The sequence below is a fragment of the Monodon monoceros genome, unplaced genomic scaffold (assembly GCF_005190385.1).
Source record: "Monodon monoceros isolate NGI ecotype Baffin Bay Population unplaced genomic scaffold, NGI_Narwhal_1 Super_Scaffold_6, whole genome shotgun sequence".
NCBI classification, from domain to species: domain Eukaryota; kingdom Metazoa; phylum Chordata; class Mammalia; order Artiodactyla; family Monodontidae; genus Monodon; species Monodon monoceros.
The window spans coordinates 75,151,924-75,168,523 of record NW_021703783.1 but is presented as its reverse complement, the minus strand read 5'-3'; the positions used below and the strand labels follow the sequence as shown (position 1 = coordinate 75,168,523).

Here is a 16,600-nt window from a genome sequence, read left to right as displayed (position 1 = left end):
GGGATCCTCCCGGACTAGGGCTCGAACCCGTGTCCCCTGCATTCATAGGCGGATTCTTAACCACTGCGCCACCAGGGAAGTCCCTTAGGTCTTTTTAGAGGAGGAAAGAACTTCTCACCTGGTCCCCAGAAATTATTTCTGTGGGCTTTTGGCCACTCTGCACCTACTTTATGGATGCCTCACCTGCCCTTCAAGAAGAGCTCTCCAACTCCAGTCCTTGTAAATCCTACCTAGTGTAGGTAACACCTATTGTTTATTCCTCAGCATTGAGTCTCTTCCTTCATGATAGGAGTACCCCAATTCCTTAGGGGAGCCACCTCTCCCTGACTCTTAGTCATGAGATTCAGGTGGGAATGCCCTTCGCTCCACAGGTGGGCTCTGATTAACTGAAACCAATCAGCAAAGCCCACATCTGACTACAGTGATTGGTTCAGGATGGGCACATGACCCCATTTAGGCCATAGAGACATGAGGAAGTATTTGCTAAGTTCTTCATCCAGACTTCAGCCTGGCTAGTGTCATCTCCTGCAACTTCCTAGATGCCCCCTTGGCTTCAGCCCCTGAAGTCCTTTCTTTTTTTCTTGCCCAGATCTCTCTGTTCTACCCAACTTGCCCCTAGTGCTTTTTCAAGATACTAATGCAGGGACTTCCCTAGTGGTCCAGTAGTTAAGACTCCTCCCTTCCACTGCAGGGGACACAGGTTCAATCCCAGGTCGGGGAACTAAGATCCCACATGCTGCGCAGCACGGCCAAAAAATTGAAAAAAAAAATAAAATAAAAGATACTAATGAAGATTCTATTCTAACCAACATTTGGTTTCTTTACCTCTTGTTCTAAACCAGGGATAGCAAGTAGATTTTATCTTGCTGGTCAACTATGATCAATAAGTATTAGGACTGAGATCTGTGCTAAGAAAGATTCTGAGGTTGCCTCTGGCTTCAGCAAGAAAGTGTGCAGTGATCACTTAGTGATGTCTGCCGTGGGCATGGGATGGAGAGACCATGTACCTTATGATTTTTCTATCAGTGTTCTAAGTCAAGGTCTGAGCCTAGCTCCTCTAGCAGTCATAGCCTTTCAGATGCCTCTCTGCAGCTCCTGGCTGAATGTATCTTTTCCTGGTTGACTTACGGGTGCACCCAATAACCTTCTGCTTCTTGTCTAAGGAACACATTGTGTTCATAGTCCTCTTGCAGATCTGAAATGACTGACATACCCTCAGACAAGTGATTTGCTTGGCCCCCTTCCTGGCTTATATTATTTGCTGCTTCCATCTGCTCAAGTTTCCGGTGGCTCATTCAGGTGTCCCAGTGGTGTTCCTCCCTCCTTCCCCAGCTACAACGGTCATTTTAGGATTATAATTTACAATATCAAAATCGCTTAAACACGAATAGACATGATTTCTACCAAGAGAACAGGTGGACTGTTGATCACCCACCAGTCCCCATCCATGGCTAATAAAGTTTCATCCTTTTTATAGACACGGCTGAGCCAAGCTTTATTCATGATTCTTTCCTCGAAACCACAGCAACGTCTTTGGCACTCTAGAAATTCTGATTCCTGAACAAAATCCATTTGTACCAGTGTTTGAGCTCTACAAATGTAATATATTTATCCTGTTTTTAACAGGAGAGCTTTCTGTATCCTATGTGGTGTGTAATCGGTGCCAACTTTCAGTTGATATCCCAGCTCAGAGACAGATCCATCTGAGGTCCCACTCACCTTTGTCAGCAGGTTCTTAGCAGTGAGTGGAATCATGATGTGGGCTGTGTGTGGTATTTGCAGAGGGGTGTCTAGTCTGTGAGCCCCTCACCTAGTGGTCTGAGCTGAGGAAGTACAAAGGGACCTGGAATGTCCTGTGAGGATTGGAGGATCCCCATCTCAAGATCCTTGATTTATTCACACCTGCAGAGTCCCTTTTACCATGTAAGGTAACAGGTTCCAGGGATCGAGACATGACATCTTTTGGGGGGTCACTAATCAGGCTACTGTAGACCTATAGCTATAGGGGGACCTGCTACTGCAGAAAAGGATCTGCTCAAAACAAATGAGCTTGGCATTATGTCATTTGCTTGTCTCGCATTGTACCTACTGGAAATATGATAAAACTGCATACAGCCCACACAATCTATGAAAATTTTGGAACATAAGTCACGGTTCTCCCTGTGGTAGGCCTTTGCAGTTTTGCCACCCAGGATCCACGTCTCCCTCTCAATATAGCCAAACTGTCTGGGTTCATCTCCTGCTCTGCCACTTACTGGCTGTGTGACCTTGGAGGATGTACTTAAACTCTCTGTGCCTTGAGTTCCTTGTACATAAAATAAAATGATAATTGTACCTCTAGCATATGGTTCTTGTAAGAATTAAATGAGTTAATGTGTATAAAGTGTTTCAAAAACTGCCCTGCACATAGTGTATGTGTGAACTGTTGTCCCTATTATCCCAACTTTCCTCTGGGGAAATCGTCCCCCCCCTTCCTTCAGCGTATGTGTTTCGGACACAGCTGACTCCACCTTTACATCTGCTTTCGGTCTGACATCTCACCTAACCCCTCTCTGAATCCAGATTTGCTGGTTCCATCTCTCCAGAAAGAGAACTTCTTGGCCAGGGACAGAGGGTGGATCTGGGGTAACAACTGACTTGCTCCTGATTAACTCGCTCTGTTTAGTAAATGAAAGCTCTCCATTCTTTAACCTTAGGTGATTCATATTATAAAAGAAAATAGCCTCATAATATATCAGTTCAAAATTACTTTGTGAGAGTTCTGTTCTGGCCTAAAAGTGATAGGGGTAGGGGGAGTATTTCTGATCCACCTTTCCCTTTCTACTGAGTCCCACTTTCCAGCACTACAGTCTCCAGAATTGTTGGCTCTCTAGTCTGCTGCCATCATCTCTCATTCTTTTTGTCCTTGTGGATTTTTCCTATTTTATTCTTTTTCAGTCATGTTATTGGGATTGTAGAAGGGAGAAATGATAATAAGCCTGTGTTCAACCCACTTTAACCATAAAGCCTTTGAGGAATCAAAAAACCTTTGCTGGAAAATGCACAGGCAGCCTTGCCCGGCCAGTCCATCTTTTACAAGTCCCTGAACTACACCAACCTACGTAGAAATTACATCCGCAAATCCCAGTAACTATTTTTGAAGAAATGTGAGCACTCAGACACCTATTACTCTTCAGGGTGAAATGTCTTCCTTCTAAAAGAAATAATAAATTACATACTAAGAATTCATCCCTGTTCTTTGTTCAGTGAGACGAATAGTCATGGCTCACAAACGAAGCCACCTTGCTTTGGTTCCTGCGACCTTCCACCCACACCCCTGCTTTGTCTACTTTGGGATCGCCCTTGGGGCTCCCAAACGGATACCAGCTCTTTGTCAGAATTGCAGGCGTGCGTTCTGGTGGGCTTTTTTTTTTGTTTTCTTTTTTAATTGTCTTTCTTTGTTCTCTACCCTGTGAGAGGTTGTGGAGCCACAGCTGAACACTCACCTGCCCCGCATCACCTCACTCTCTTATCATCAGCTGTCCTGTGACTACAGAACAAAAACAAGGAGAGACAAGGAGGTAACTCAGCCCTCTGAAGGTGGCCTGTGGGAAATGCCAGTTACTGACTCACTTACCTTGAAATAATACATCTTGACATCTTAGGGGTCAGGATGAGCTACCCATTCAGATAATCTTCTATAAATTTCTCCAGACAGAGGCCCCATGCCCCTCTTACTTCACCTCTCCACACCGAAACAACTCACATAATAAATTATGAGGCCGGAGAAGAGCTGGGTTTTGTGGAAACCAAAGCTTATACAATTTAGAGGGAGGTGGGCTCCTGCTTTAGGAAAAAGAATGCAAAATGGTAAACAATGAAGTCGAATATTTACATAAAATGGGAAAAGAAATTACAGCCAGTCACAAAATTTAAAAAGCTGACAGGAACTTCCTTGGTGGTCCAGTGGTAAAGACTCCACACTTCCACTGCAGGGGGCGTGGGTTCGATCCCTGGTTGGGAAACTTAAGATTCCGTAAGGCTGCGTAGCATGGCCAAAAAATTTAAAAAAATAAATAAATAAAAATAAAAAGCTGACAAATACTACAAAAATCTAGAAAAATAATATCTTCATTATTTGATGGCTTGACACATCTAATATCCTCTCTATTGTTTGGTGACATACCTCTATACACTTCTTATGACAATGATTTTGTAATATCATTTTCTACCAAAAGATTACTCAGTCTTTCCTCTAGCATGGTTGAATAAATTTCTTTTATTGATATGTTAGAAAAGGTTTTTCAACCTCAGAACTGGTTACTGGTAAACCATGTAATTTTTTAAAATTGTTGTCAAATTTGGGAAATCCTACATCAGCTTTCTTTCATATGTAAGCTGTAAGATTTCATGCATATTTCAAGTTTTGTTGCACAGGGACTACTATTCAGTACTTTTTGAATTAATGACCCTCATTAACCCGTTTGTCATTGATAACCCCATTGTTCTGGTGGATTATGATGTCAGTATTTTATGCTAGATCAAGAAGAAACAGATATCAAACAATATAGAAGCTTGTTCTTTACTTTTATTCAAAACTTCTCTCTTCCTCTTTATGAATTACTACTTTGGATATAATTTGAAAAAAAAAATTGCTTATTTATGATTCCCCTTCTCTTCCCATTCCTACCTAGCTCCCTTCTGCACCCTGCAGGGCCTCTCACATATGTGGACACTCCAGTCCATACAACCAAGCTTTATCCATAGCCTCCAGCAAACTGCTGTGCCTTGGCCACTTCTTGGGCCTAGGGGTGTGCATTCCTATAGCATGGTCCACTCTTGGAAGTCTGGACTCAGGGGAGAGGCCCATGTAGATCCTGGGAGCAGGCTCAGGACCATTTGGACAGGGAATTTTGTAGTCCTGGGTACTCAAATTATGGGAAGAAGGGAAGGGTGTAAATTCCTGGTGGGCACAGTCCCTGGACCCTGCAGACTTCTCATCTAGAGGGGAGGGGTGCAGCAGGAGGATAGCCACAGTGAGACTCTCTGATGTGTGAGGCCCAGGGCAGGAGCTCCTGTTGCTCAGGACCAAAGGCAGTGCTGATACCATCTCAACTTTCCTTTAACCAGATCTCCAAAGTGCCCACATCCACTCCAGTTCCACCCAACATGAGGGGAAATGTGATGCAGATTTTACTAAAACATGAGACCCCATTGAACACATTACTAGAGCCCTTCTGGCACCTTGGAGGGGGCCCATGCAAACGAGGGATTTCTTTGGTTTCACAGTAAGTTGCCTCTGTGTGATATGCAGCAGTTATCTGGGGATCTGGCACACTGAATGAACACCAGTCTCAAAGTTGGACCTCGAATTTAAATTCTTGTCCTTATTCAGTGCTAAAGTTTTAAGGGAATCCCTGCACTGATTCCGCACCCTTAGAACCATTCCTCGCCTTTCCCTTGCTCTGCTCTGTATCTCAGAAGGCCAATGCCAGTCCGCAGGAGATTGAGGGGATAGGAAAGAATCCAGGGTATTTCTTCCTCTCCCTCTCTGCCTGAGGCCTCTTCTCCATGTCTCTAACTCTCACTGGATGGACCTCTTGCTTCATGGTTCCAGCTTTTCCTGGGTGACCCTGTACCTAAGTTCCAGTAACACCACCTCCTCCATTTGTCCTTCCAACTGAGTGGTTCTCACCCAGGGACGTTTCTGCCTACTCCCCACCCCCTCTACTCAAGGGACATTTAGCAATGTCTGGAAACATTTTTGGTTGTTACAGCTTAGGTGAGGGGGGTTGCTACTGGCATCTAGTGGCTGAAGGCCAGACATAAAGACTAAACATCCTATGATGCCCAGGACAGCCCCTCACACCAAAGGATCAGCTGGCCCAAAATACCAATAGTCCCAAGGTTGAGAAACCTGCTCTAGCCTAAAGGCAGTAGTGGCTCCTTCCATTGCTCACCTCAGGTTTGCCTCATTGTTCTGTCTGGTGCTTAGCTGTTCCGTTATGTGTCACCAATCCCCTGTATTAAATTCCTTCTGTTTAAACACTTAAAGTGGCTTCTGTTTTCTTGGTTAAATTGACTAATGCCTCCCCAGAGTATCAGCTCAGCTTCTTTACTTTTCTCTTCTCTACTCAACTAAGTCAGTGATAATTTCTCTGCCACCTCCCCATCTGTATTAATCAGGGTTCTCCAGAGAAACAGAACCAATAGGATATATAGATATAGATATAGATAGATATAGATAGATAGATATAGATATAGGTATATATAGATATATATCTCAAGAGATTTATTATAGGAATTGGTTCATATGGTTATGGAGGCCTAGAAGTCCCCTGATCTGCTGTCTGCAAGCTGGAGATCCAAGAAAGCCGGTGGTGTAATTCAGGCTGAGTTCAAAGGTCCAAGAATCAGGAGCATCAATATCTGAGGGCAGGAGGAGATGGACATCCCAGCTTAAACAAAGAGCACATTGCCCTTCCTTTTCCTTTTTGTTCTGTTCATGCCCTCAACGGATTGGGTGATGCCCACCTGCTCTGGTGAGGGTGATCTTCTTTACTCAGCCTCCCAACTCAAATGCTGATCCCTTCTGAAAGCACCCACACAGACATATCCAGAAATAATGTTTTACCAGCTATTTGGGCATTTCTTATTCCAGTCAAGTTGACATATAAAATTAACCATCACACTATCTCACTCTTTCACTCCAGAACTTTATCGTTTTCATAGAGTATTTTTTGATTAATAGACTATATTATTTTATTATGAAGCTCACCCAGGGTTATAAAATGAGCAGAAGAAAATGCATAACTTTCTTTTACTAAATAAAAATAGAGCACTCAGATTCATATAATCCAATATCCATCCTTCAGAATATATTATTTTTAAAATGCATTTGGTTAATTTAATATTACTATAAATACAAAGTGTAGATTAATTTAAACCTGATTAAAGTGAGGTCTTTGGGGATTCTTCTTAATTCCCTGTTTGGCAAAATTGAGGAGCGTGCTATTTTTTTTTCCTGTATTTAAAAAATTTTCAGCATAACGAGTTGAGTTCAACTTATGGAGTGCCAAAGTGACAAAAAAAAAAACATTTTGGGCTTCCTCCATGTCAGGGGATGTATTGGTTTCCTAGTGTTGCCAAAACAATGCACCAAAACCTGCATGGAGTAAAATGACAAATTTATTTTCTCAATTCTGGAGGCCAGAAGTCCAAAATCAAAGTGCTAGTAGGGGCCATGCTCCCTCTGAAGGTGCTGGGGAAGGAACAATTCCAGGCCTCTCTCCTAGCTTCTGGTGGCCTCAGGCATTCCTTGGCTTGTAGACGCATCACTCCGATCCTCTGTCTTTACGTGGCGCTCTCCCTGCATCTTCACATGGTCTTTCCTCTGTGTACATCCGTGTCCATGTCCAAATTTTACCTTTTTATAAGGATACCAGTTATATTGGACTAGGGCCCACCCAACTGAGCTCGTTTTAACTTAATTTCCGATTAAGGTCCCATTCTGAGGTACTGAGAGTTAAGACTCCAACATACCTTTTTTTGGGGGGGGCACTATTCAACCAATGACAGGATTGTTCATGTTTTTGTACCCTTTTTAATGACTTTTTGAGTGAGGGGAACTTGTATATGCATTCAGGCTCAAAAGATATATTTTAACTTTGCTTTTTTAAAGAGTAGTTAAAACTTCTATTTGTCTTTAGGGAACTTACTCAACAAATACCTAGTAGGCAGCTACTATGCATTAGGTATTGTGCTGAGCATATAGATGACCAAAACAAAGTCCCAACTGTAAAGGATCTCACTCATAGTCTAGTAGGTGCCATGAATAGGAAAACAATTCTAATGTAGTCCGAGAAGTGCTGTATTAGAGATCTAAGGAGGGGATTTGTGGCTCAAACAGCACTGTATGGAGATGGAATCAGGGCTGGGTCAGGGGTGTGGCATCCTCCAGGAGCAAGGGAAGGGTAGTGCAGGTCTAAGAAACTGTGGACATAGACCTGGAGAACAGGGGCTGCTCAGAGAGGCAGGACCATCTGTGGTCACTGCTCACAGGAAGCACAGACAAAGGAGTGGGGAGTGGATGAGAGCAGATGGAGGCCGTGCTAGGAAGGTGTGGTCCAATGTACCTTGCTAAGGACATGGTGATGAGCAGCTGAGTTTTGTAATCAAGGGAGTAATATCAGATTTGTTTTGGAAAGATGAATTTGAGAGTACCACCGTCAGGGGTGGATTTCTGTTTGTTTACTTGTTTCTAAATTTAAAGTTCATTTCCTTGTCCTCATTACTAATCTCTCAACAGCTTTCACCAGAATTGACTGCTTCCTTCTTTTTGAAATAATTTCCTCTCCTGGCCTCTATCACTGTGACTTTCTGGTTTCTCTCCTGGGTCATGGCTTCTCTTCCTTGCTGACTCTTCCTCTGTGAGTCTCAAGGCTCATGCAGGGACCTTCTTCCTTCTCTTCTCTCTTCTTATCTCCCCTCTTTCCTGGATGATCTCATCCAGTCCCATGGCTTCAAATTTGTATCCCAGCCCTGGCCTCTCCCTTAAGACCCACGCTTGTCTGTCTAACTGTCGCATCCATCCTGCCACCCGGGTCCCTATAGGCACCTCAAACTCAGTATCTTAAATCTATTTCTTCCCAAGACTTCCCCAGCTCAGTGAATGGCCCACATTTGCCCAAGTAGTTGCTCAACCCCCAGAGGCAAGATTTATCTTTAATTCCTCCATTTCCTTCATCTCCCACATACAAATCCATCTCGGGATCTTTCTGGCTCTACAACCAAAATATGTCTTTAATCCATCCATTTATCCCCATCTCCACTATCACCTCATTAGGCTAGGTCCCCACTGTCTCTTACCTAGATGATTGCAATGGTCTCCTAACTGGTCTCCCCACACACGCCCTTATCCATTCTATTCTCCACCCAACAACCCTAATTATCTTATTAGAATTTTTAACCAGATATATCATTCAGTATGCAACTTGAACTTCTTACTATGGCCTGAAAGGCCTACTATGATCTGTTTCCTGTTTCTCTTTAATCTCACCATTCCAACCACTGTCCTTCCTTCTGTTCCTTGAAAACGCCTGTCCCTTTCCTGCCTCTGGGCCTTTGCACTTGCTGTTCCCTCTGTCTAGAACCTTCTCCCTAAACTGCTTGCATGTCAATCTCTTTCTCACCCTTCAGGACTTTGTTCACATGTCACCTTCTCAAGGAGGCCTTCCTGGCCTATCCCATCTAAAGGAGGCCTCCACTCTTATTACTCTATTATATTTGTTTTTCTCTTGTTTTTTTATTACCTTGTTTATTTCCATCAGAGCATTTTTCAAAATATGAATGTATGTTTGTTTATTTAGTTGTTCATATTTTGTTTCTTCCTCTTGCCTCCAAACACCATTCCCTCCCTCCATTCCACAACTTAGGACCCTGTCTACAATATTTGTTATACAGTATGGTACCTCGGGGAGATTTCTAAATACCCATCATCCATCAAGTAGCTCCAATGCTCCCATCACTGTACCTCTTTGTTTACATTGTATAATTTCACCTACCCAACAATCCTATTGGGGTGGAATTATTACCCCCCTGCTACCAGTGAAGAAACTGTTTTAGAGGATTAGATGATTTTCCCAAGGCCACGTAGCCACTAAGATGTGGTGGAGGCAGGATATGAGCCCACCTCTGTCTGGTTCTGAAGCCCTCTCTTTCTACTGTGCTGCATGCTGCAGTCCCTGGCACTTAGAGGACTATAGAGAAAGTATAACTTACATGGCTACTCTTTTTCTTCTTTTGCTTGACCGACTTTAAACATCAACCTTCTGACACTTTCGTGGACAAACATTCATTGGTCCATCATCCTTTCACTTGGGAAGCTACTGTCTCCCATGCCTAGGAATCCTGCTTAGCCATATGGTACCAGGGACACTAACACCACCCCTCCCTTCTTCACATTGAGTGCACATGTGACCTGGGCTGGCCAATCAGAATATTACTTTCCCAGTTCTCCATACCATTATAGGAAGCAGCATGTGATCTGAACCAGGCCAATCAGCATCCTCTCTGGGACTTTGCTGGAGCTCTCGGGACAATTGTTCCTTTAGGATCATCAGGAGCTGCAAGTGGCTGTCTTAGTCACATAGAGAGATGCCGCTGAAAGAGGAAACCAGACAGCAGACAGCAGAGCTAAGAGATGGGTGGAGAGAGAGGCAGAATCAGAAACTTAATAACATAATTTCAATCCTGACCATTTGCTTATTTGATTATTTGGTTAATATCTAGCTCCTCACTAATCTAGTTCCACAAGGGTAAGAATTATGTCTTGCTCTTGTTTGCCGTTGTCTCCCCAGTGCCCAAGGCGGTGCCTGCCATGTAGTAGGTGCCCCAGGTGTATCTGAATGATCGCGAGTATTGATTCTGCCAGCAGTGTCTGAGCTCACAGCATAATGATAATATTCAAGAGAAATCGTTTCTATCTCCAGCTTTTGGAATGAGCTGCCTTCGTTTGTGAGGCTTGATTAAAATTGGAGGAAACTTAATCTTAGAGTCATATTTAACCATCTGATATATTTATAATGGGATACATAATAAGAATAATTTAGGTTATAATGGGTGTGGATTGAAAATGGGCAGGGATAATGCATTCTGGCTCTGTTCTTTAGAAATATGTGTGACGTCTGAGGCACTCTAATTTTTTTTTAAATTAATTATTTATTTTTTGGCTGCATTGGGTCTTCCTTGCTGTGCGCGGGCTTTCTCTAGTCGCGCGAGTGGGGGCTACTTTTCGTTGTGATGCGCGGATTTCTCACTGGGTGGCTTCTCTTGTTGCGGAGCACGGGCTCTAGGCGCGCGGGCTTCAGTAGTTGTGGCACGTGGGCTCGGTAGTTGTGGCTCCCAGGCTCTAGAGCGCAGGCTCAGTAGTTGTGGTGCACGGGCTTAGTTGCTCTGCAGCATGTGGGATCTTCCCAGACCAGGGCTCGAACCCATGTCCCCTGCATTGGCAGGCAGATTCTTAACCAGGCCAATCAGCATCCTCTCTGGGACTTTGCTGGAGCTCTAGGGACAATTGTTCCTTTAGGATCATCAGGGAAGCCCTGAGGCACTGTAATTTAATTTGACTTTAATATGTCTTTAAGCACACTGTCAGATTATAACCTGATTCATCACTCATTCAGAGGCTAAAAATAGAGGCTGATACAGGAGGTTAACATCACCTAGCAAGGAGCGTTTCCTCAAAGGGATGGATGTAAATCAGAGGAAGCACGTCACTCACTCGTATCCAGCGCCACAGGCTGGGTACACCTGGTGCTTGGCAATTGTTTCAGGATGAAATGACTCTTGTGCTGAAACTGCTGTCATTCACGACAGGCGGTTTGAGAGGGTTTCAGAATATGAGACGACTGAAAATCTGACCCCAGCCAGCCCTTGATAAGCATTCCCTATGGACCGTGGTCCCTGATTGCCAGTTGCTTTCATTTGGTGTCCAGGGAAGCAATTCAAACAGCGGGATGGACTGTGGGAAAGGAAGACAATTTGGGATGTCTCTTAATTTTTTTCTGGAAAAACCGCTAATCTTTCATTGTGTCCTAACTTCCTTTTTGGTAACATAAAAATGGTTTATGTTTCCCCTCTGGAGTCTGCCAAGTCCTTAGAGATCCTCGGGGGCGATGGGGAGGGGCAGCACAAAAATAAAGGATGCAAATTGTGACACTGCGAGCAAGAGGAAGGAGAGGCGCTGACCTCTGACGGCTCACAGCCAGGCAGCACAATGAATGAAACTTGGCAATTTCTGCTCACTTGGGGTAGGCAGAGTTCAGGACTAGAATTACAGATGAGGGAAGAAAGTGATCATCTATGGAACATATAGCTGTGTGCTGGTCATGCTATTAGGTATTACCTTAATAGGTATTTTCTCGTAGGTATTACCTGCTTACCTAACAGGTATTATTGCATGGCATATGGTGTTACCTTAAGAGTTGAACTATTCTATAGATGAGGAACTTGACTCTCATGGGAGGTAAGTAATTTCTAAGCCAGTAAGTTAAAGAAGAAGCATTCATCTCCAAGACGAGCTCCAAAGTGCTGACACTTTTCCTCTTAGCATTACACTGTGCCACCTATATTCATCTATGAGACAGAAAAGCAAAGGAGATATTTGCCCAAATGTACCGATGACTGCAGGCCCCTTCGGGGGCCCGGGTTTAGATAGGAAGGGGCACCTGTCTGTGGAGTAGGGATGGCTCAATGTCATGGACAACATTACAGTTTGGAAAGAATCAAGATCTCAACTTCCGTGCCCTCTGAGGTTTCTTTCACGGGTCCCTTTTGTTATTTCAGGACCTCCTCTTCCCGGCCTCCAACTCTCTCAGGCTTCACTTTGGCTCTGCCCACTTTGGTTCTACCTTTTCTTCTTCCCAACCACGTCCTTTTCCCCTACAAAATTTATTCATCTGAACCTTTCTTCTGGTCATGGGAAGTCATTAGATTGCTTATTTCTTAGCAAGCTAATTCATGCATGGGTATTAGTGGCAAAAAAGTACTGTGGTACTATGGGCAGTGTTCAGTAGTCTCTGACATCAATAAGACTCACTCAGACAATGTTCTGTCTCATTCAGTGGGTTCTGACGTGAGCCTTCAATCCGTTTTCACTGGGGGATTGGTGGAAACCAGGGGTGGTTAAAAGAAACATCTCTGGGGACTTCGCTGGAGGTCCAGTGGTTAAGACTTCACGCTTCCACTGCAGGTGGCACGGGTTCAATCCCTGGTCGGGGGAACTAAAATCCCACATGCCACATGGTGTTGCCAAAAAAAAAAAAAAAAAAAGAAAGAAACATCTCTGTTCCCATCCCACCCTATGGAAATTTTCTCCTCCTCAGGGTCTTGTGAATCTTCACAGTTTACTATTCACTTTGCACTGAAATGCCCACTCCCGGTGCCTAGGACAGTATTGTAATGACTGAGCATGTCCTGGGAGCTGTTAGTAAAGGCTCAGATTTAACTGTCAAGTAGAATAAGTATCATCTGTGTTGCCAGAGATTCCCTCTCGTCTCCTGGTCCTCTTGGGCTCTGCAGTGCGGACACCAGCATCCTTGGCCTGAGGAAGGCTGTTGTCTCTGAGACCCATGGACCCCTAGGGCTCCTGCTGTTCTCTCTGACCTCAGAGTGACGTGATGGCAAATGCAAATTCACATCTTCTGTCGTGTGGAGACTTTTTCTTTGGTAAAATATACATGACACAAAATGTACCATTTTAACTATTCAGTGGCATTAAGTATATTCACATTGTTGTACAACCATCGCATCTATCCATCTCCAGAATGGTTTCATCATCCCAAACTGAAATTTCTGTGTTTATTAAAAAGAAATCCCCACCCACCCTCCCTTAACCCCTGGTAACTTCTAATTTACTTTCCGCCTCTATGAATTGGCCTATTCATGTAGGTGGAATCATACAATATTTGTCCTATGTCTGGCTTATTTCACTTAGCACAATATTTTCAAGATTCGTCAGTATGTATCAGAATTTCACTCCTATTTAAAGTGGGATAATAGTCCACTGTATGTATATACCACATTTTGTTTATCCATCCGTGGACGTTTGGGTTGTTTCTACCTTTTGGTCACTGTGAATCATGTTGCTATGAACATTGGTGTACAAGTATCTGTGTGAGTCCCTGCTTTCAATTCTTTTGTGTATACACCTAGGAGTGGAATTGCTGTTTAACTTCTTGAGGAACCACTAAACTGTTTTCCAAAACAGCTACACCATTTTATATCCCCACCAGTAATGCATGATGGTTTCAACTCTGGTTCGTTTGGTTTTTTTGTTTGTTTGTTTCTTTGTTTTGACATTTAATAGGAAGAGAACCACTTCCCACTGCACAGGTATTATGCCATCTTGAGTTCCCCTGTTGGCATATCATTTACCCATTAATCCATTCAGCAAAAATTTACCAAATACCTGTGAGGTGCTAGGCATTGTACTAGGCACTAGGCCCTGTTGGATGCAATAGACATGGGTTCTGTCTTCATAGTGCTTTACTGTTTAGTTAAAGAGACAAGAAAGAAAAAGCAAAAACATGCATCATTGCAGATTATGATAGGGTTCTCTGGAGAAATGAACAGGGACAGTGATAAGGACGATTATAGCGTGAAATTTTATTATTTGCTGTTTTAGGAAACAGCATAGTGTAAGGGATTAAGATGTGAGCTTTGAGGCCTGACAAGATTAATATTAGCTCTGCCGTTTCTAAACCTTTTGACCTTAGACGAGTTGCTTAAATCTCTTTGTGCCTCAGTTCCTGAACTATAAAATGGAGATCATAATAATAGTACTTACTTCAAAGGGTTATTGTGAAGATTACATGATAGGGTCCATGAAAAGTATTTGGCATGCTGCCTGTCACATAGTAAGTACTCAGTAAATGTAATAATTTCATAGCTGCTCTTTGTAGGCTACGTGCTGTACTTATAACAATCCACACTTGGACTATTCAGCCAGTTATTCATGTTATGACCCACTAACAACACACAGTGGTCAAGCTTCTGCTTCCTGATACTCTTGACCACATAAGCCTATCCCTCTGTGTCCAGAGCCCAGTGGCCTCCTCTCCTGGCCAGCCTCTAGTTTTCCATCAAAACCTCTGCCCATGCCCTTCCTTCTTCTAGCCAGGAGGCGGTGGTATGAGAATAGAAGCTTCGAAGCTAGGCACATCTCTCTCATCAGTTGGATGATCTTAGAAAATTACTTACCTCTCTGAGCCTCAGTGTCCCCCTTGGTAAGGCACATCGGAAGCCATTGTGATGATGGGAGATAATGTATCTCAAGTACCCTTATCAGCCCGTCAATCAATGACTCAATCATAACTTTCTCTAGAGATATCTTTTTTCATGGTGAATATATATATATGTATCGATATATCTATATCTATATCTATATATTTAGAATTAGCCAGCTGGACTCAGTTGAGATGATCCCATTTGTTGGCAACATCCAAAGTCATGAGCCAGTCGAACATACGCCTTCTTCTCTCCATCAGGCCCGATCAGGGTGTGACCTTGGCCACGTCAGTGTCACAGAGCTTCTTCACAGCCTGGTTGATCTGGTGCTTGTTGGTCTTGACACCCACAAAGAACACAGTGTGTCGTCTTCTGTCTTCTTCAAGGCTGATGTGGTGGTCAGAGGGAACTTAACAGTGGTGTAGCGGTCAAGCTTGTTTCTCCTAGGGGTGCTCTTCCAAGGATATTTGGGCTGCCCTGAAGCTGCAGTACCTTGGGCTGTCAGGAGGTAGGTGAGGTGTGGATCTTTTTTTGTGTGGCTAGAGACACCTTTCAGCACTGTTCTCTTGGCCTTCAAAGTGTTTGCTTTGGCTTCAGCTTTGGGAGGGACAGGGGTTTCCTTCCTCACTTTCGTCACCATCTTGAAAAGCTAGTAGTATCCTAAATAAAATTGATAAGAGCATTTTCAATATTGTCCTGTTAAATTGATGCTTATCTAGTCTAGAAAATTTTAAACTGGGCAGTTAAAGAGTTAATAATTGATTAAATAGGAGGCCCATCATTTTTATAAAAGGCTAACTTTAGGCTCTTGATCAGGAATGTCAAACCCATTATAATATAGCTTCTTCAAGACAATCAGGTACAATGTAAGGCTACAAACAATGCCACCTTTTAAGCTTTGGTTTACCGCCTATGTGTACATTTTAATAAGACTCTGCTAAGTATAGGCCAAACAAATGATCCTCTAACAACAGGAATTCCAGGGGTCCTTCTGGTCAGGAGTCAGCAAACTATGGCCTGCAGGCCAAATATGGCCTACACCTTGTTTTTGTAAATAATCACTTCTTGGAACACAGCCATGCCCATTCGTTTAGGAATTGTCTATGATGGCCTTTGTGCTACAAAGAGGCAGAGCAGTTTTAACAGAGGCTGTATGGCCCACAAAGCCATCTACAGTATCTCCTATCTGTCCTTTTTTTTCAGAAGTTTGCCAGCCCCTATTGCAGGCCAAGACAGGAAATGTTTGGGCAGCAGCCTTCAAATTGTTTGTGTAGCCTTTAACATACATGTGTTGTCTCCTGCTGTTTGCTGGTAGGGTCACTGTTCCGGTGTGCCTTGGGTGTTTCCATAGGAAAGGCTTTAAGTGGCATTTATCAATAGACTTAGTTCAGCATTGCTGAATGAGTGTAGACTTAATTGTAACAAGACCCAATAATTTAGTGGCATGAATAAGGAAGTTTGTTTTCTGCTCATGAAATGTAATAATTTACATTATTACTCCACATAATTTATCCCAAATATCCAGTGTGGGTATTCTAGGTGGCTCTGCTCCACAGAGTAATTCTGGGACTCAAGCTCTTTCCATCTAGTGGCTCTGCCCTGTTAGTTAGGGTCTGTTGTCATCTGCGTGGCCCAGGTTAAGTCACCACATCCAGTTTCCAGCAGTTGAAGAGGAATGGAGAACATAGATGAATATGATGTGTGTGTGCCCAGAAATGGCACACGTCACTCCCACTCATACTCCATAAGCTAGAATTTGGTCGTATGACAGCACCTAATGGCAAGGGAGCCAGAGAAGAAGAAAGAAAGCTTGTCTCTCTCAAAGTAGGTAAGA

The 16,600-nt window shown here is 43.4% G+C and overlaps 1 pseudogene; it reads right to left on the bottom strand.

The window, feature by feature from the left end:
- Positions 1–14,934: 14,934 nt before the first annotated feature.
- LOC114886190 lies at positions 14,935–15,406 on the bottom strand (annotated as a pseudogene).
- Between the last annotated feature and the right edge of the window lie 1,194 nt (positions 15,407–16,600).